General features: G+C 42.6%; 1 protein-coding gene and 1 long non-coding RNA gene across 3 annotated transcripts in view; both read left to right on the top strand.

Moving 5' to 3' along the window:
• The window catches only part of SERGEF (secretion regulating guanine nucleotide exchange factor), a 355,234-nt gene that overhangs the window by 285,392 nt on the left and 49,831 nt on the right, over positions 1–20,011 (top strand). The gene's annotated exons all lie outside the window — the stretch shown is intronic.
• LOC109299138 lies at positions 4,713–19,047 on the top strand. Its single transcript, XR_002097780.1, has 3 exons — positions 4,713–4,828; positions 9,530–9,536; positions 19,037–19,047. It is a non-coding gene; the product is annotated as an uncharacterized LOC109299138 (long non-coding RNA).

Genomic DNA, 20,011 nt, shown 5'->3' with positions numbered 1-20,011 from the left:
CTAGCCAGCAGACAGCCCCTGCACTGTAGCACCCTCAGGCCCCAGCCAGCTGGCGCAGAATCTGCATGTGCACTGCTGTGGTGTTTTTTACTCTGCAGCAGGATAGAACTTGTACTTTTGTGTTTAAAAGTACTATCCTGCTGCAGAGTAAATTAGTTTACTCCAGCCTAATAGGGGCGCACATGTAGACACCAAGATGCTTACTTTGCAGCTAATTAGTCAACTGCACAGTAAATGTCTCCTGTAGACATACCCCCTGGGAAGGAATGTTTGTTGGAGATGGGGGATTCTAATCCTGGATGTAGCTGAATCAGTGTGGGCAGATCACTTCAGATTTCACTGTGAAATGGGTTTAAGATCTGACCTACCTTATTAGCAGATCATGAACTTTAATTCACTTATGTTTCTCTGGGAAGGAAACTCATCCAAAGTACATTGAATTTCTTCCAATTGAATTGTCATAGACATCAGTGGTTTTGGATCAGGCCTCATAATCATCTGTACAGTCAGTTGTAAAGGTTGCTCCAGCATAATTTAGTATTCTTAAAAGTAGCATTTGTACTGAGAAAGTAAGTGTTGCTGTTTTTCCTCTGCACTAAAATGTTGGAAGTTTTAATTATTTTTTTGCAGATGTTACCCTAGTTTGGCAAAAGCAAAATGTCACCATCATTTACTGGAAACTTAGTCATTCAGTCTCTCTGCCCACCCTCCACATAACCCATTCCTTCTACACTCATCATAGAACCACAAGTTCATGACAAGCATCATCTGCTTGCTGCACACATACATGAGAAAGCTTTGGCTACCAAAACATGCTCACTGACATGAAGTCATTCATTATGTACAGAGTGGAGAGCTCCAGCAGGATCTCTCTTCATCTTTGTTCCCAACAGGCAATAATGCTACACTTTGCATCCTTCCTTACCTCCAAGGCTGTGTCCAGACATGCAGGGGTGTGTGGTTTGTTGTACGGCAAACCTCTTTGTGTTGCCACAAATGGAGCACATTTAAACATGCCCTGCACTGCAGTTTTGCAGCGCAGGGCCAAAATTTGCTACTGGGATTTCCTGGTAGCAAAAAAAATTAATGGACCAAAAAGCAGTGCAACGTACACACAACAAGCATGCACTGGCACACACAGAGACCAGGCAATGCTCTGGCTGCCTGACAGACCTCTGTGCTGCCTCATCTGTGCCCCTGCTGCTCCAGGCCACCAGGTAAGATTGCTGGGGTCAGCACCAGTGCTGGCCCCAACCTCCTGCTCTCCCTGGTTGAAGAGCCAGGAGGAGCTGGGCAAGGGCAGCTTGCCTGTTGCAGGACAATTTGTCCCACAACAAAGCACATGTGCAGGGCACATGCTGTGACAATTGTGCACTGCGCACACTCCTGCATGTCTGGATGCAGCCCAAGACTACAGGTATATTTGTTATCTTTTCTGTCCTACACTGACTTCCTTAAATTAAAGGCCATACAGTAGAAAGCCTGCTTTTGCAAAATATCTGGACCTTGTTTTGATGTCATTCATTTTTGTAGCAGATAAATTTAATGGTTATTTTAAATTTAGAGATGGTTTAATCTTTTGTATTCCATTAGGAGCAAACATTTAAAATGCATTTTTGACAATCCTTACTCTTTATTATTTCCTTATCTGTCATCAACAGGATGTGTTAATATTTCTTGTTTGTTTTGTTTTTTGTGCCAAAACAGAGCATGAGAATGATGGCTTGTTTTCAACATTATGAGATTCCCTTGTCAGTCATGCAGCAATTTCTTATTTCTGTGCAGCTGTGGTGGTTAAATTAATTTATTTTCTACCAGGGAAGGGGATAAACTGGAGTGTCTGAAAATGTGAATTGTGCTGAAATTTTCCTCAGGTAGGAAAGTAATTTGTCCTCCTTCAGCGCATAGTATCACCATTCATATAATGAGACAGATATGAATTTCACCTGTGGTGCCCATACAGGTACAAATAGGAATCACTTTGGAGTTACACTGGTGTAACAGAGATCATAAGCCTAAAGAAAGGGTCATATCACACCACAGGAGACAGGTCTGCAGGTGGAATTGCCCTTTGATTCTCACCTACGGTTAAACGCTGGACTGGCACTCCTGTGAAATAAAATTTTCATGTAAATCAGTTGATCTGTGAATCTGCTTTCAGGCTAACTTGAGTATTATCTTCAACTGCCTCCAGAGCCAAAAGACTTTTCAAAGGTGGTGATACAGATGCTGCATGACACTGCAGTAAAGATTCAGAGCTTGTTGTCAGGAAGCTTTCAAAAGGCAGCATGGGCTAGTGAGTAAAGCAATGGATTTGGATCAAGGAAATGTGGGTTTTGTTACTGGCTTTACCCTGGCATGCTGTGTAACCTGGGGCAGTTTGATTCACTTCTTTGTCCTTCAGTTTCCCCACCTGCAAAATGGGCCCGGTTAGTGGTTTTCAGACTGGAGTACACAGAGCTTTGCCAAGGGGTAGATGTCTGATTATTAGCAATGATGGTAGAACTTCTGATTGGTCAACATGAGGTGAGTAATGGCATTGCTGTGCACTGACGTAGGTATCAACACTTCCTCAGCAATGAATGTGCAGAGGTGCATTAGGTGTAGGAAGTACGAGTAGCAATATTTTGCAGGTAAAGGGGTCTACAGCCAAAGCAGTTTGAAGACCATTGCAGTGGGTCGTGTCATCATAATCTATATGTTAGTATTTGCAGTTCAATGGTACCAGACCATGTTTATCACAAAGAATCCTAACAAACTTGTGCTGCAGTTAAAAGATCACCTTTAATTAAAGGCTGTAAAAGTATCTTTAGCACAAACATTTAGGTCTCATAAGGCATATCTATGCATGCCAATTTAAGGCACATTAGCCATTTTTAAGGCACATTAAGGGCATGGGTCTACACGTGCACCCTTAATGCACCTTAAAAATGGCAATTTTAGGCTATTTGCGCCTAAATTTGATACCTGCTTAAAACTAAAGCACCTTAACACATGTGTAGACACACTAAGGTGCATTAACGCTGTGTATGTCAACCATGAATGCCGTGTGCCCCTGGAGGCTGGGGGGGCATGGTGAGCTCCCACAGGCGGCGGTGTCAGCGTCAGGGGCATGGCAGCAGCAAGTGGGGAGCTCCCACAGGCAGCTGCAGTGCTGTCAGTGGTTGGCGGGGGTGGTGAGCACTGACCAGCGGTCAGCGACCACCCACAGACACCGCCAGCAGAGTCAGTGGCGGCCAGTGGTCATTGGGGACCACCCACAAATGCTGGTGGTGGTGTTGTGGGGAGAGGAGTGGTGAACAGCAACCGGCAGTGTTGGTGGCCCTTTTTGCTGGGGTGCACTGCCAATCTCAGGGGGTGCACATGCACCCACTACGCGTCGCCAATGATGTTGACAGTCCACACACCGCATTAATGCGTCTTAGTGCATGCTTATGCAGCCACATGCCTAAATTGCCTTAACGCGCATGTAAAAGCACATGTAGACATGCCTCTAGTTTCATAAATTGAAACCTTTACTTAACCTCAGAGTCTAGTGCTTTTGTTGAGGGGAATTATCTTATGCATCCAGGATGGTCAGCTGGGATGTGAAGAGGAGCAAGCAGAGCACAGGATGAGAGAAAAACAACACACTCCTATGAATTTGTTCACTTCACCCCAAAAGTAATTGTGGAAATGCAACCATCCAGGTTACAGCTTGGGACGTTTATCCTTTCCCTCGCTGACTGGTAAGAGGGAGTAAGGAGTATGTGGTTCCCTTGATTGTCTACCTTTCTAAGGAGGAAACCAGACCCACCACCACAAAGGCATCCAAGAGTCTACCAACTCTAGCCAATATTATAGAAAAAGTCAGCTGTAGCTCTCCTTCCTATCGCATGTAAACTGCTACTTCCCATCTTTGCAGAATTAAAATGGTGTCTGGGACACTTATATTTGGCTGAAGCTGAATTTCAGCAAAGTAGAAATAAAGTTGGAAGGAGAAGGGGAATGCTTAATAGAATTTGTTTCCTTCATCCCATCCTGTTAATCAAACAGCTACTACCTGCAAAAATACATCCATTGTCAACTGAAGCTAACAAGAAATTTCTGTTTAGCTGTATTGTGGAGGGGTATGGCCACAGTGAATAAATTTGTGACCTCTGCCCTATCTGCCTCATCATATTTCACAACAGAACCTAACTCTGAAAATCAAGTGGTCTTAGCAGTACAAGTCACTGTGGGCACAGAAAGAAGAGCAGCTCCCTGCTGTAACTCATAACACTTTGCAGGAAGTGTTCTGAATTACAGCGATCCCCTAAACCAAACAGAAGTTCACTTTTGGTTCCTGGGGGGATGCAGGGTTGGGGGATCCAGATGCTGGCTGAGAGCCTGCAGCTGGTTTTCCCTAGCAATGATTCCTCCTCCCTCCCAGTTCAGGCACTGTTTTCAGAATGGGAAGGGGGAAAAGGAGCAGAGAAGCTCATTGTAGGAGTTCCCCAGCTGGTGCTGGAGGGTGGGGTGGGTGGATTGGAGACCCTCACCATCTCAGAGAGGCTGCAGTCCATCCACCCGACCCCCAATGCTGGCTGAAAAAAACGCATACCAAACTTCCTCCACTCTTCCCCCCCCTCCCATTCTGAAAACAGCTCAGAGGCTTGGAGGCTGCACAGACAAGTTACAGAAGACACTGTGTTTTGAAACTTCTTCATCTGAACCCTCGTGCAACAAGGGTTCAGATTTTTGCTGGATTGGGCCTTTTTAAAGTATTTTGCAGCTGCACACTTCTATTTGGTCACGGCTGTAGAGTACTTTCAGGGACCAGATTGGGCAAAAATTGTCACTCCTGTCTGTGCATTTTGGGTTCAGCAGCCTACTGCTGCTTTGTTTGCACTCATTCCCTAAAGAATGAAATGTTCAGCCTAAGGTATCTTTGATATTCAAAGCCTTCAGAGGGATTTAAAGCCTTAGCTATGTGGGAAATCATCCCTCCCTCTGAGTGTGACCTCAGATGACAGTGATGTTCCACCAGAATTATGAAACTGCTACCCAAGCAGGGGAAGCTAGAGATGAAAACTTCTCAGCTGTTCAGCCTCACCAGGCTACAGAAATCATTGCTAGATGTAATGAGAATGATTATAGAGCATACAGCATACAAAGCTAAGTCATAAACACCTGCTTTTCAATTTTTTCTCTTAATATACACATACATGTAGTGTGTCTCTGCACTAACTTGCCAAGGTTTTAACCCTCTCAGACCAAGAAGGAACTAAAAACTTGTTTTGTTACTTTAATACTACTGTGGTGGGTTTAGGTAGCTAATACACAGCAACTTTTATTAGTAGATTACCGAGAACCTTATAATATGAGCTCAGTATTAATATTCCCTATATTACCCGTGGGGAAACAGGCGCAAAGAGGGTAAGTGATTAGTACAAATTAACCAACAGGTCAGTGGCAAGTAGGAATACAACCCAGATCTTCAAGTCAGGACTGAGGAGCATACATTAGAATTCATGTGAGAATTAGTATCTCTCATTTAGTTGCTGATGCTTCAAGCTTTTCATGTCCGGCTACTTGTGGACATCTCCAAAATGCCCATCATCCACCCCACCCCCCGTAATATTATTTGGATAATCATAGTGCTGAGAGTTAGGAGGCGTTGATGGGAGCTTGTTTTCATGCAGCACCACAAGCTGTAACAAACAATGGCCTCTGATTATTGCTGGTTAGTGTGACAGGATTTACAAAATTAACTTGCCAGCTGAAAAAAATAAAACATATTGCCATGGTCTTTCATTTGGGTCTGGTGCTTCTCAGAGCGATAGGGAATGCCAAGAAATTAGTTTTTCTGTGGCTGCATGTCACTTGGAGGTGTATCACCTCAAGGAGCAAGTACTTCCAAGAATGAGGACAAGCTACGTAGTGTACCCTTATCTGAGCTAGGAGCTGTCAAGGGTAGCAGACCCTCATCCCCAAGTTGAGCTGTCCTGAAGGGACGCTTGTGACTATGGTCATTTTTATTTACTGTTCCCTATATGCTTGTGTATAAGTGGAAGCATTTCTGGATAAACAACACAGCAGGTTTAGATGGATTTGCTCATACTTAGCTGATTTTGGTAATAGCTCTTTCCAGAAAAACCTGCAGCTCCTTGTCTTGCTCCTTCCTAACTGGGGGGATAATTTCATTTTGCAGCTACGGAGCTTTGGCTAGTATGACAGGGCTCAGGGCAGTTCTACAGCCCTCAACTCTCAAGGTGCATTGGCTTTTTCAGTGTAAGGCAGTGTTTCCTAGTGTTTCCATTTTCATCTCCCAGTTGTGCTTTATAATTCTTACCTGAGTCTGTTCCATCAAATGCAAGCAGGAACACTGAAGAAGTCTTAGACTGCATCAGTCTGTGATCATCACTGGTGCGTATCTTCCCAGATCTTACCTGCTGCTATTCTGACTGGTGACCAAGGGCAGAGAATAACTCAGTCTATGTTGCCATTGAGCAGGGGGTTGAAGTAGCTGGCCTCCTGAAGTCCCTTCCAACCCCACTGTTCTATGAGCACTCTTCCCCCAACTAATAGAGCATAGACTAAGGAAAAGGAAAGGTATTTTTGTGCTTTTGCCCAAGTGTATGTAACCAAGATTTGGCAAGAAATAAAAGGTTGTAATGTCATTACTAGTTAATGCAGGTAAGTAGCTTGCAGTTTTGAAATCAATGAATTCATAGCTGGTCAGTTTTTTAAACTTGCTGGGTAATTTTAAATTGTAGCAGCACTTGGCATGTATTGCTGGCATAATTTGTGTTTGCTGTGTTATGGCAATGATTTCAGAAGGACCATTGACTTCCATTTGAGAGTGTCGCATGCTGGCTGTTGCTTTTTCACATGTTCTCTCTCTCTCGCTCGCTGTTTCTGGCTCTGATGATGCCCTCTGCTTCTTTTGGCTCCTAACTTGGATGCATCTGGCCTGTGAGTGTGTGCACTTTGCCATAAAGCAAAATATAGAGCAGTTTGCATCCTGATGGGTCATTGAGGGGGTCACTGCATTGTGTAGAAGAGGGACAGCTGTTCCTTAAAGTGTAATCATGGGTGTGTGGGAGCAGGGGAGGTTCAAAGGTTTTCCTTATTGTGATTTTATTTGAATTGTTCTTTTGTCATTTGTTTCCATGACTAGCCCTATAGGGGGTTCTGTGCTTTTAATTGGTTGCTTTTAACTGGTTGGGGGGGTTACATCTTAAATTTTTTTTATACAGCTTAATAAAAATAAAAGTCTCTCTTCTCCTCCTGCTTCTGCCCTGGGCACGTGAACATGCAAATGGGAAATAGTACCTTGGCTACATATGAGCATGTCTGCATCCGCTTGTTATCTCTTGCAGTCTATCATGGCTAGGGCTCCTCCTTTTTTCATCTTCACAGCCACAGGTGCAATTGGTCCTGGTCCATGACAGGATCTTCTAGGTATTACTAGAATACAGGTACTGAGAAATAACAAATGTGGATGAGAGTACACAAGCACATTTGCAGTTGTACACATGTACCAATGGAATCTCCTTTTTTCAAAATTAGGCCAGTATATAGAGTGTCAATTAGAGCATGCACATGTATTTTGTTACACAGAGAAGGTTTCGGCTGCTGTTCAGATTGTGTAGTTTGAAGGGGAAATTGGTTAGATTCCCAGATTTGGAGGTGACTTGAGAAGATTGATGTCTGATTATAGATCATGCTGTGCAGAGGTGATGCTTTGATTAATAGGTTCATGTAGGAACCACAGCTGCAATAATGGCACTTAGAAGCAGGTTTCTAGAACTGGACTAGCCCTGCAGGGGTTCTCCCCCATCTTCCCTTGAGAGAGTTAAAATCTGGAAGGGAGGAATGAAAGCAACCTTTCATTACTGAACTGGCACTGGAAATTGGCATTAACTAAGTCCTGCTGTTGGAAAAGCCTGAAGAATTGGCTCAGTCCTTTGCTTTCAGTTGGTGATACTGAGGTCACAGGTGCACAGAAGTCAAATCTAAAGGGAAGAGGTGGAGATAAAACAGTAAATGTGATTTCAGCAAATTGGAGTATGGTGACAGTAGGATGGCTAGGGAGTGCCTGGCAGCATTGCCCTTCATTCATTCTTCATCCTTTGAAACTTTTATTCAGAGCTTTGTTTGGAATGTGGAGAGAATTTTAGCAGTAAATTTGGTCTTGTAATGCAAACTGAGCTTTGGCTGTTTCTCAGACTGTAAGAGCTAAATCCTACCTCATGTTCTTATGCCTAAGTGATACTTATTTCCCCATGTTTCTGCAATTTTTGGCACATACACACAGTTTGGATTTAATGTACCAATGTCCACCTGGTGCTTCCCTACTGATCATGTTCAGTAGTCTGCAGTATGGCTGCATAAGTGCCCAGATGGGGGGTGGAGGGGAAGGGCAATACCATTGGCTAGCCGTGCATATAAGACCATATAAGATGCAAAACTTTAGTCACAGAAAAAACACAACTCGAGGGTGTTTGACTAGAGAAAGAGGGGGGCCCTCTCATCTTTCTGCCCAATAAATGAGTGGCTAGAGTATTTGCCCACAAAATGTGGGACTGAGTTATATGCCCCCCTGACCTGAGGTGGCATTTAACTTGTATCCCCTGTTTCCCAGCCAAGTGCTCTAACCACCAAGCCATAAGCATTAACAAGAGTAGTCTCCAGCCTTCTTGAAGCTAGCTTATTGCACCCTACATTTAATGTTGTTTGGATAAAATGAGAAAACCAGGATAGTTTCTGTCCCACTGGGGATAGGGGCCTGGACTCCTTCCTTCTAGGACAACTGCTGCCTAACAAAGCCCATGTACCCTCTAGCTTGTTCTTCTCCTGGCCCCACATATCTTTCCCTGACTTGGTTGCCAAGAGAGCCAGCTTCAAGAGGAGGGCTGGAGAGTGGTCTTGCAAGTGCTTACTTCATGGCCTGGTTGATGCAATACTTTGCTAGGGAAATGCAAGATACAGGTTCAAATGTCACTGGATGAGGAAGGCCTAAAACCTGAATCTCCTGGTCACTGGATAAGTCCCCTATCCATTAGGCAATCAGGCCAAAAGGTGGGAGATCCTACCAGCTTTGTTTTACTTCTAGTAGGTACATGTGCAGATTGATCTATTCTGTCATGGTGAAAATAGAATGCAAACTATGTACAGATGTCAAAATTTGCCACTGTGCAGTCACGTAAGTGACACTTTCTCTCAATAAATGAAACAGGGTTTAGCCCAAAGTATTACATTTTCTAAAGAGTCTTTGTACTTGTAGATCCTGCATTGTCAGACTGGGGTGCTAGAGGTGTTTTGTATGAAAGCCGGAAGAAGGTGAGGGAAATATGGAATAAAAAATAGGGGGAAAGAGCATATGCAGTTCAAAGGAAAAGAAGGTTTTTATTACTGTTCTTCTCAGAGCCATCTTGCAGTCATATCTGACTGTTCTAGGGTGGCCTTCATAGAAGACATTTTGGTTTTCTGGTACTCTGTCCTCTATTGATATGAAACCGGATGCCTTTATGTCCTCTATTTTTCTCTTTAAGAGGACATAAAGGCATCCAGTTTCGTATCAATAGAAGACAGAGGTGTCCTCTATGATTGCCACCCTATACTGTTCTCAGTAACATGGTTTCCAGAGCTTCAGTCCCTTTTAATTGAGTTTCTTTTTGGACTGAAAATAGAGTAAATTTACAGTACAAACAATAGTGGCGAATACAAAATAAACCCTTTGGGAATCTGCTCTTTGTTAAAATTTAAGATGCTATCTTTGGATATTCAGCCCAGGGATGCTAAAGTTCAACTGCAGGGCAAAAACCAAAAACCATAAAACTGAAATTAGCCTAGAAATTAAATCCTCTGAATTACTGATCATTCATGTTGACCCCAAAAGCCAGCTCTGCCTACATGAATTTTCTTCTTCTGACTTCCAAAATTAGGAGCCAAGAAAGAACAGTAATTAGCATCCTCTGTGACACTTAGTTTTGATGTTATTTAAACAATGCATGTTTTTGTAGTTCAAAATTAAAGTGAGAAGAAAATATCCAGCTAAGTAGGCCTAAAGCAGAGTACAGCATAAGGAAGACTCCTGGGTTTTTCCTGGGGATGATTAAAGGGACTGTCTTGCTGCTTTGATGGATTGGATGGCTTAGTTAATTCATTATTTGTATATGCTTATTTTCACTGCTGGGTGGTCATCATTTGTGATTGTGAATTTAATTACTGGACAAGGGGCCCAGAGTTTTCCCTGTGGGTATTCTTACCATTTAAATAAATAGATGAAAATATATAGCAGAGTTTAACCCTGCAGATAACCTTTCATGTTGATATTTTTAATAACATGGCCTTAGAGTCAGGGTAAAGCTCATTCACTGGAACACTTCTGTTAGGGAATTTTATCTCTGAAGTTTATCACTTACATGAAAAAGTTCTTATCAAAATAAATGTCGTGGTGTTTGTTATGTTTAGCTAAATTAGAAATACTCTTGGACATTTGATGGTGTCACATGAGGCAATGGCAGGGACTGCTGTTGTGACCGGACAACTGCTGTATGTACATCAGTTGGCATTCCTACACCACGGTATCTAGCATTATAAAATGATAGGCCAAGACTTTCAATACAGTGGAAGATGAGGTTGTCCAATTAGCACTTCTGAAAATAGGGTTATTTATTGCAGTGATTCTCAACCTTTTTTGTACCAGGACCCATTTGTAAACATCAATGGCCAGTCCTGACCCAATGCCCCTCACTCATGACCCACTGCCCCCAGGCTCTAGTCCCCCAGTGTGTGGGGCAGGGGGTAGGTATGTGGGGGCATGGGGGGCCCCAAGCAGCCCCTTGCAGGCTGGAACTCTGCCAGCCTGCTAGGGAAAAGCCACGGTTTCCTATGTTTTTCTCCTTTAAAGGAGACTCCATTTTTTAAGTTTGTTGATGCATCCTTTCATATGTTTTTGTGACCCACTTTTGGGTCGTGACCCACAGGTTGAGAAACACTGATTTACTGCATACCTCCCAGCCTCATACCTGCTTTTTAAAAGTCCAAGGTATAGTGAGCCTGATGCTCCCTGATGTCAGGCTCGTGACCCTTCTCCCCCTGCCCCCGGGGTGATTCTGGGGATCAGCGGGGCTGCTGGGTCAAGAACCTGGTGCTGCCCTCAGCACAGTCCCACTTTTTGGGGACAGGACATCTGTGTTCTGGACCCTGGGGCTGCCCACACCAGATCCCTACTCTCAGCTGAGCATTGGGATCTGTCATGGGTCAACCCCAACATGCCACACATTCATTTTAAGGCATGAAACAAATGAGCCACAAAGATGTTACTCATTATATGTAGAATATCTTTGTTGAATATTTGCTATATTATCACACCATAAGTTGGCTTTATCATGTGGCCAGATTAATGACATGATTATCACTTTAATTGTGTGCTTAATGTAATGTGTGCCAGGGCCCTCAGTTACTACAAGGAAAGATCTTTTTTTTCTTCATTCTGTCTTTCAATAACAAGGTGCATATCTTATTTTAGGATGCACTCTATTTGAGAAAATACGGTACGGCTATCTTCAAATGTCTTTATGTAGTGACAACAACACTAAACTCCACATTTGTATACAGTTTGCCAGGTCATTGCCCAACTGTGTTGTCTACTCTGGTAGATGTTCTAGCAGCAAAGCTGAACTACTAGGGCAGGCCATGATTCTTGGCCAGGGATTCCTTGAGAGGATGCTACAGGGTGCCATGCAATGTTAGGATTTTTTGGTGTGCAAACATGATTCACAAAATAAACCCAAAGGGTGTTGTCTTGAGCCTAACAAGTGGTTCTTAAAGTCTAAAAAGATTGAGAACCACTGTGCTCTAGGGCATTGCTGGGAGCTCTAGCTGTAATCACACTTGCAGGGCCTGTTCCCTTTGCATGTCAGTGGTTTGCTTTGGCTCTTGTCCTTTTCGTAAGTGAGTTCTGTCCATCTTTTCTGTGATGTATAAAAGAGCCATGAAGAATTTGCTGTAAAGTGTTTTTACATTATAATTTATGCTACTGTGAAAGGGAAAAAGAGTGTAGAGAGCAGCAGTTGCCACACATTTTACAGTCATGGCCCCACTTACAGACAGATAATTCTGTGCTACCCTATATCCAGTTGCTGCTCTTCACGTGCCTGAAATTAAAGCAGGCACTTTACTATGACTCAGCAGCCCAGGAAATAACCTTGTGATGAGATATTGTGATGAGATTTCATGTAAATGCAATAGTGCAGCTAACACCTGAAAGAAAAAGGGGCAAAATGCCCCTGTTGGCTGCTTCCACATGAGTGCAGACATTTGTTTTCTTGGGATCAATAAGCAGTGGCACACTTTGTGCTGCTGCTTGTCTTCAGGGAATGCCTGGGTCACGTGCCCTCTGGTGCACGGCAGGTTACCGTGGGTGGGGTAGAGGAGGATGAGGCCAGCAACTGTGCTGGCCTCAGCAGCCTTACCTGGGGGCCAGGGAACCTGCAGCTATAGTGCTCCTGCAGCAACTGCAGCATGGCTCCGGCGAGCCAGGCTCTGGTTTTGAGCAGCATGCGCTACCACCGTGTCACCGCCTCACCTTTTTTCTGCGCAGGTTTTTTGACTCTGGGATCTTCTAGGGTCAACCCTGACCCCCCCACCCCCTCACACTGCAAGGTAGCAGCATGGGGAACGCATGAATGTACACTCTTTGGTGCCACGGACAGGTCTGCAATGCCACATATTGCACAGCCACATTCATCTGACTGCAGCTGTTAAGGTACCACTTACCACAGGCTTAGCACAGACACTCAAGCAGTTACCATGGAGTTTGAGGCATGGCAAAGCACTACCCCTTCTTAACTGAGGGCAAACAGAATAATTGCAGCTTTGAGGAAAGTGGAGGCTTCCTGCAGTTCACAAGCCCACTCGTAGGCACCACAACCCCCCAGTGTTATGGGAAATGCTGAGTAAAAAGCTGTTTTTCCCACTTCTCCATTTGCTTAGCTCACGTGTTTTATGGACAATGGTTGCACCTGCATGGAAAACTCTTTGAACTGGCTATGCAGAGTGGTGTATCTATTTTCCCTTTGGCATGAATCCTCATCTTGTACCACCACCTAGCTTCAGATCCTGCTAGTCTCTGTTTCTTTTGTCCCATGACAGTTGATAGTGCAGATTCCTAAGTAGGCTTTGCTGCTGTAGCATCCTGTTTATTCAAGTCAAGTCAGTCCTGAGGCCACTGAGGCTGTTGGGGCACCTCAGCTGCATCATTCGTGAGTCTTCAGGCAAAGTGACCTGGTGGTGCCCATCTCCTCTCCAGGTATGGATGACCAGTGGTTCACAGGGACCTCATCCACCCTTTGACAGGTCTTATTTTTAGTCCTGCTAGATGTCCACATACCCTCCTCATCCAGGCTAGCCCAGGTGGTGGCACTGGTTTAGTCACTGACAAATCAACCATGGAGCAGGCTGTACTGGTTTACATGGTACCAGATAGCAGACTAAGAGAGGTCTGGCCAGACAGCCATGTTGTTTATTTTATTTTGATAAATCCACTGTTACCTTTGGAGAGGTGCTGGAGAGGTGCACGGAGAGGTGCTGCAATTGTTGGGGTTGTTTACTGGGATTCCTGTGCAAAGGAACTTCATCCAATAGGAATTCATAGAAAAGGATGACAGGGTTTTTTCTTCCTTCACGTAAATGTGTGGATGCAAGGGTCAGTAAACATGACTAAGAAATATTGAACCTATTGCTGTAATGAGAGAGATGTCTTGGTTCCAAACCTTGTCAGCCATTCACAATTTTTATTCTGTCACAGCTGCTTAGCTTTGGTCATACTGGTGCTTTGTGCATGTGTTTTTTAATTTGCCTGTCTCCCCACTGAAATTTCTCTCCCTGCAATTTCATCTTAAAACTATTGCTTATATGTGCTCTCCAAATGGGAAAACTGTCCATGCCCTCCTTTACAAAGTGCTTTTTGGACTCTGGGTTGTAACCCTTTCCTAAGAGAGCTATAATTAATTATTATATGTAGCTTATTACATAGAACAAGTACATTAATCCTATATCAGAAAGGAGATGATTCATCTGTGCTGTAGAATATTGGTGTTCCAGTGTCTTACAGTTTGTTATAAATTGTAGTACATGTTGCTTGCATAAATTCTCTCTTTGTAACTATCAACAGTGACAGCAAAAGCACAATGAAGACAGGAAAGGATCAAAATTTACTCGCAAATTTGTATAAAATCTAGTTGATGAAGATGGTAGCAACTCCATCACCCTCTTACACATTGTTCTTCCTCTTTCCCAGTCCCCTGGAACTTAGAGACAATCTTGAATTCACTGTAAAAAGCCAAAACATTAAGATGAATTTGGACAAAGGAAATGAGTGAATTTCAATAAAGGGGGCTAACCAAGGTGCAGCCAAACTAAAACAATACCCTCCTAACAACAGACATATCCTTCCCTACACACCCTGACTGCTTAGCTGAATAGATGGACCTTACAGCAGGAATCAAAGATCAACAAATTCTGTCAATTCTGGGCCCCAGGGTTGAAGGTTAGGGTTAAGGGAGCAGAGACCCCCTCCTGGAGAATGTCTGCAGCATTTCTGTACTGAAGAAGATTTAGGCTTATTGTCTTATACATGATCTTTTAGAATATGCTTTATTACCGTTTTTGCCTGGTTTAATTATAATTGAATGCTAGCCCTCAGGACAGTGAGCAATGCAATAGTTTCTGTCTGTCTGTCAGCTCTTCCTGTCAATAGGAGCCTTGCTTGCTCGTACAAAACACTTTCATTCCTGTGCTTCCCAACCTGCCCTGGTGCCTCGCTGGAATGTAACGTCTCCACCAGTTGATGTCCCTCAGTGCCTTGCTGGCCAATTCCTTTCCTGAATACTGGACAAAACTCGTGATGTTTGTATGTTGAGTTCTGTACTAGCAGCAGGAATATTAGACATGTTTGAAATGTAGATGGGCCATAGGGAAAACAGAAGTGGGGCAAACAGGAATTCTCTGTCACCTCCTAGAGCCTTAACTTGAGCAGACATGGCTCCCAGCATCTAGAAAACTTGTCCAAAGTCCACTACTTCCCTCCATATCCTAAAACTCATCTAGACAGTTAAAGAAATTACCAGCTATTTTTAGGGGTCAGTGCACATAGACTTTAATATCCTTTATATACAATATGTTAATGGAATGCCACATGCACATGGAGGCATTATATTAGGGACATTTTGGGAGCTCTGGACATCTTTAGAGAGATCGGTCAGATTGTGATGATTCAGCACTAAAGAGATCAGAAGTTAGTTACAATTCCCTCCTCCTTCTCTGAAGGTGCCATCTCTCTTTGCATACATTTTGCTGCCTTTGAGAGCATTTTTAATATCTGTTAATTCTAGTGCTTAACAGTTTGGATCTGTCTATGATTTGGGGAATTATGTATGGCTCTTGGAGGAAAAAAAATGAAAATGGCCATGTTGAGAACATTACTAAAGTAATAAAGGGGTGAGTGAGGGGCAGGATTCCAGCTTCCAGGGGTCTGTGTGATGGGGTTGGGAAGATTTTACCTCTTCCAAAAACAACATGCTGTTAGGGAATAGAAAAGAGTGAAAATTGGGATCACATTTTCCTATCCACAGCCAAAATGAGTGGCAGAATGGAGCATCCAAACAACACCTACTATATAAGGGAATGTTTTGGAGCCCCTTTGCATTGGTTCTGGCCAACTTATTTTATAATCCTTTTTGAGGAGAAGAAAGAAACTGGGCTCAGCTTCAATTTGTATGCATAATGGGGTGAGTTAAGGACAGTTTGCCTTGTCTGTGTGGATATAAGCCAGATCTGTTGTGTTCTTTTTCACCAAGGTTTCTGCAATGGGCCTTTTTTTCCTCCCACCAAATAACTGTCCCTTGCTACTCTTCAATGTCATTTCTGGCACAGAGACACTGGGGTGACTGGTGTTCTATAAATCCTGTAGATACATTGCATAGGAATCTGTGCATCTACACCAAAGGCAGCTTTTAAAGCCCCCATGAAATCTGTCTGCAGACCTCAAGTCCAGGAAGCACAATGTTTCCATATTTATTTCTTAAATGTCTGAGGTACAAAACCATCTAGCTTTTCTTGTTTGCAATGAGAAACTCCCTTTCTGCCTCCCCTGTCCCTCACCATGAGATTTTGGTGAAAACAAGGCTGCAATGCGCACTGTAAGAGCTACATTCAAAAATCTTGGTCTTGTTCAGAGACTGCCCTCAAGAATCAAAGGCCTGTTCAAATGTCTGTGGACAGTGGATCAACAGCAATTCTGTCATCCTAACAGAACTTTTGAAGACATGTGTTGCCACATCTGCAGATATTGAAGAAAAGTTAACATCATTCTGGAGTTGAAACAATAAAATTGATCCGCTTCAAGAACAGGAGCTTGTCCCCCCACAAGTGCAAGTAGTCTGCTGAAATGGAAAGGCTGCTGCAAAACCTAATTATAAATGAACGCTCCAGATTTCACACAATATGGAAGTTCAGTGAAAACTTGTTGTATGACAGGGATAAAATCCTCTAAGACAACTGAAATAAAGAAGGTCTTTTTACATCAAAAAAACTCAAATATTGAAGTATAATAATAGTGAAAAATTGTGTAGCTCAATTCACTCATTCAGTACATTAATAATAATGAACATCTGCTCTGTAAGTGCAGTCAGGATATTTGAACCTAAATACTTAAACTGTATCATTTAATTTTCCTGCCAACCTTGTGTTTCAAGCTTGGATATGTTTCCTACTCCCTTTTACACATAGCCTCCTGGGCGTCTAGCATCTGACAGTGTGTTGATGATTAGAACCTTGATCTGTACTAGCTGCTGCTCTTTTGTCATGCTGCTCACTCTCAAACAGCTTCCCTCTTGCTCAACCATTTACTTTATGGCCTAAGAATACAGTCCTGCACTGCTTTCACAGGTACACATTTTAACCTCAGTTAGTTCTAGCCTATTCCCCCTCTTCCAGACCAAGGCCATCATAATTTGAAATCTCTCTGAACAATGTCTTCATTTTTACAGACTTCAAATTTTCCTAATATGACTGCGTGCTGCCATATCTCGAGATCCAAATGTTCCTTTTTGACTGAATTATAATGGCTTTAATTGTCCAAGAATAAGACAACAAAAAATAACAAAAAAAAGAATCAAGCTAATATAACAGGTAGTTTCTTATTTACAAGCAGTAGCTAAATGCCTTCATTCTTGTATCAGGTCAAGATTTGCCAGAGTGTCTGGTTATTACTTTGAGGAGACACATTTTTGGATGCCTGATTTAAGACCTGCTGGGTACCTGTTTTCTGAGGGTTTAAAGCTTTCTAAAATTTGGGGCCCTTTTAGATGTCTCAAAGTGAGCACTGTCAAATTGGAGCTAATATTTAAAATATTACCTTCAGTCTTGACTCCAGTGCACTGAGTAAAGATCTCTATGCTAACATGCAAACATTAATGACCATATATTAATATCCTCATAACCTCTTTCTTACACCCACAGTACTATATTCTCATTTCTCTTATTGAGACGTTTTTCCTACAGACCCTGTCTCTTTGTTAACTTAGTATATCTAGCGTATTTGGCTTCATATATTCCTTTGCCTCATGTTAGTTCTTGGTTTGTAGTTCACTATTTCTCACAACTCATGTATTTGTAAAGGCAATGAGCGTCAATGTGTGTTTCGGTTTTTGAGTAGTTTCCACCCTCAATTTGCTACTGTTTACCCAATGACTTTAATAACTTTTATTGTTCAGCAGCCTCTCTTTCAGTTTCTGTTAGCCTCCAAAAGTTATTTCATTTCTGTGTTTACAGGTAGAAAATTAAAAGCTGGCTCCCCCCGCTCAATGCCTAGGCAGTATTTATGTTGGCAAATCTAATATCAGAAATATGGTGTTTGACATCAGCCACTTTGAAAATCAGCCCACTTGCTAAAGTATGGTTTTATAAACCTACCTTTAGCCATTCAGATCTGAAAAATGTTGCCCAGGAGACTTATTTTTCTTGATATCTTGTCCCTGGGCATTGTATCAGTGCACAGCACCCATGAGGAGATGAAATTCTACTCAGCATTGAGATGGGCATTACACAATTCCATAGCCAGATCTAAGGAGTGAATTCCCTACTGAAAGTAAATGATATAAGCAGAGAGAGAATTTTTAATGGCTCAGAGGCAGAATCAAACATGGGTGCATTAAAGACAATGAAACAAGATGAAGGAAAACCTAAAAGAGGCGATGTAGGTCATAGAAAAGAAGCTAGATCTGACTGCTCTAGTGTAGAGATAATTGCCTTTGCAGCAGTGGACAGGAAACAGAAGTATGCTTTCTTTTATTAATTCTTTTCTTAAGGGAAAATGTTCAGTTGAGGATTCTGTCCCATTCTTTGAAATAGAAAGAGCACATGAGACTTGATAGTCCAAATTCACTCCAGAACAAAGGCCAAGAGCAGCAATTATTAAATTCTTCAGATTCCAAGGCAAAGAAAATGTATTCGATTACATACAAAAGCTATAAGATAATGTTAGCAAGGGAAATGTATTCAATTACATACAAAAGCTATAAGATAATGTTCACTGATCTGAACAATGGAATTTAATGTTGAGGCATGCAGTATGGTGCCCTGTGAAATGCCAGACCTAGGTTTTGAATAGTCCTGAGGAATGGGCATCTTCCTCGGTACTATTATGGACATTGGCACTGAGAAGACAGAGTCTAGGAATAGACATGTACCTATGAAAGAGAAATGCAGAGGAACTGAGTTAGAATCTGCATATTAATGATTGGCAATAAATTTTGGTAAGATAAGGCCCTTTGTGGGGACCTAGGGAAAGAGAGAGGCTAGAATGTTATCAGGTTGTTTTCTATTTGAGTACTAACCGTGTAAGAGGATGGCACATAAAAATATTTGCTCTTGATTGCATAGTTTCATAGTTTCTAGGGTTGGAAGGGACCTGAGTAGATCATCTAGTCCGACCCCCTGCCACGGCAGGACTACTGAGTCTTTCATAATTCTTCCTGCCTGGAGCCCCATAGACAACAATAAGAAAAGCTTGAGGTTTGTCTACAAAAGGCTCCCAGTCTCCTCTTTTCCTTAGTTGTCAAGCTAATTTTCTTTTCTTTTTCTTCTCATCTCCCAGATGCTGCAGAGCCATCTGTTCAGCAAAGAAATTGAAATTTTATTGAGTCTTGATGTGAGGTAGATGTATTTGGCATGAGTTCTGATGTTAGAGAGCCCAGAGTCCAAGGTTCTTTTTTTTGTAACACTCTTACACTGAATAGTTAGGAATACAACTTCTTCACTCTGGTGTCCCTCTCTATATAATTTTTTAGCAGTGCTTCTTATAGCAAAATGATTCAACTGAAAGCAAATGAAATGATGAAATCTGAAGATCTTGCTGAGATCACTGTATCACTGTTTGCCAAAAACAGTTGGCAACAATTTCCTATCAGATTCCAACCTCTTCAGCTAAAAAGGCCAAAAGATGATTGGTCCTGCAGTGTGGCTTGAAGGTCACCAGTCCCTGGCTATTTCAGATCAAGGGCAGAAGATTGCTCCATAGTGGAGAACTCCTTATAGAAAATGCTCTTCTACTGTCTCCTTCTTGGTCAAATCAGGGGGGGCGGGGGGGGGTTGTCTACAGCTGGCAAAGAGGAAGAGATGATTTTTGATGCATTTAGGCCTTTACAGATCCTTAAACCTGATCTGGAAACCAGGAGACATTAAACGCAGACCTTGCAGCACTGGTATTGCATGCTATCTATAAGAGTTACTGTGTACTGCTCAGGCTTCTGCAGCCTAAACCTGCTTTCATTTCCATATGTTTTGAATTATTTCATAGTTTCATAGTTAGTGTGGTTGGAAGGGACCTGAGCAGATCATCAAGTCCAACCCCCTGCCATGGCAGGAAAGAGTACTGAGGTCAAACAACCCCAGCAAGGTGATTGTCTAGCCTCCTCTTAAAGACCCCCAGGGTAGGAGCCAGCACCACTTCACTTGGAAGTTGGTTCCAGATCCTAGC

Source organism: Gavialis gangeticus, unplaced genomic scaffold, assembly GCF_001723915.1.
Source record: "Gavialis gangeticus isolate Ggan-Ray unplaced genomic scaffold, GavGan_comp1, whole genome shotgun sequence".
In the NCBI taxonomy this organism is placed as follows: Eukaryota; Metazoa; Chordata; order Crocodylia; family Gavialidae; genus Gavialis; species Gavialis gangeticus.
Note: the sequence above shows the minus strand (reverse complement) of the source record. Positions and strands in the feature narration are given on the sequence as shown.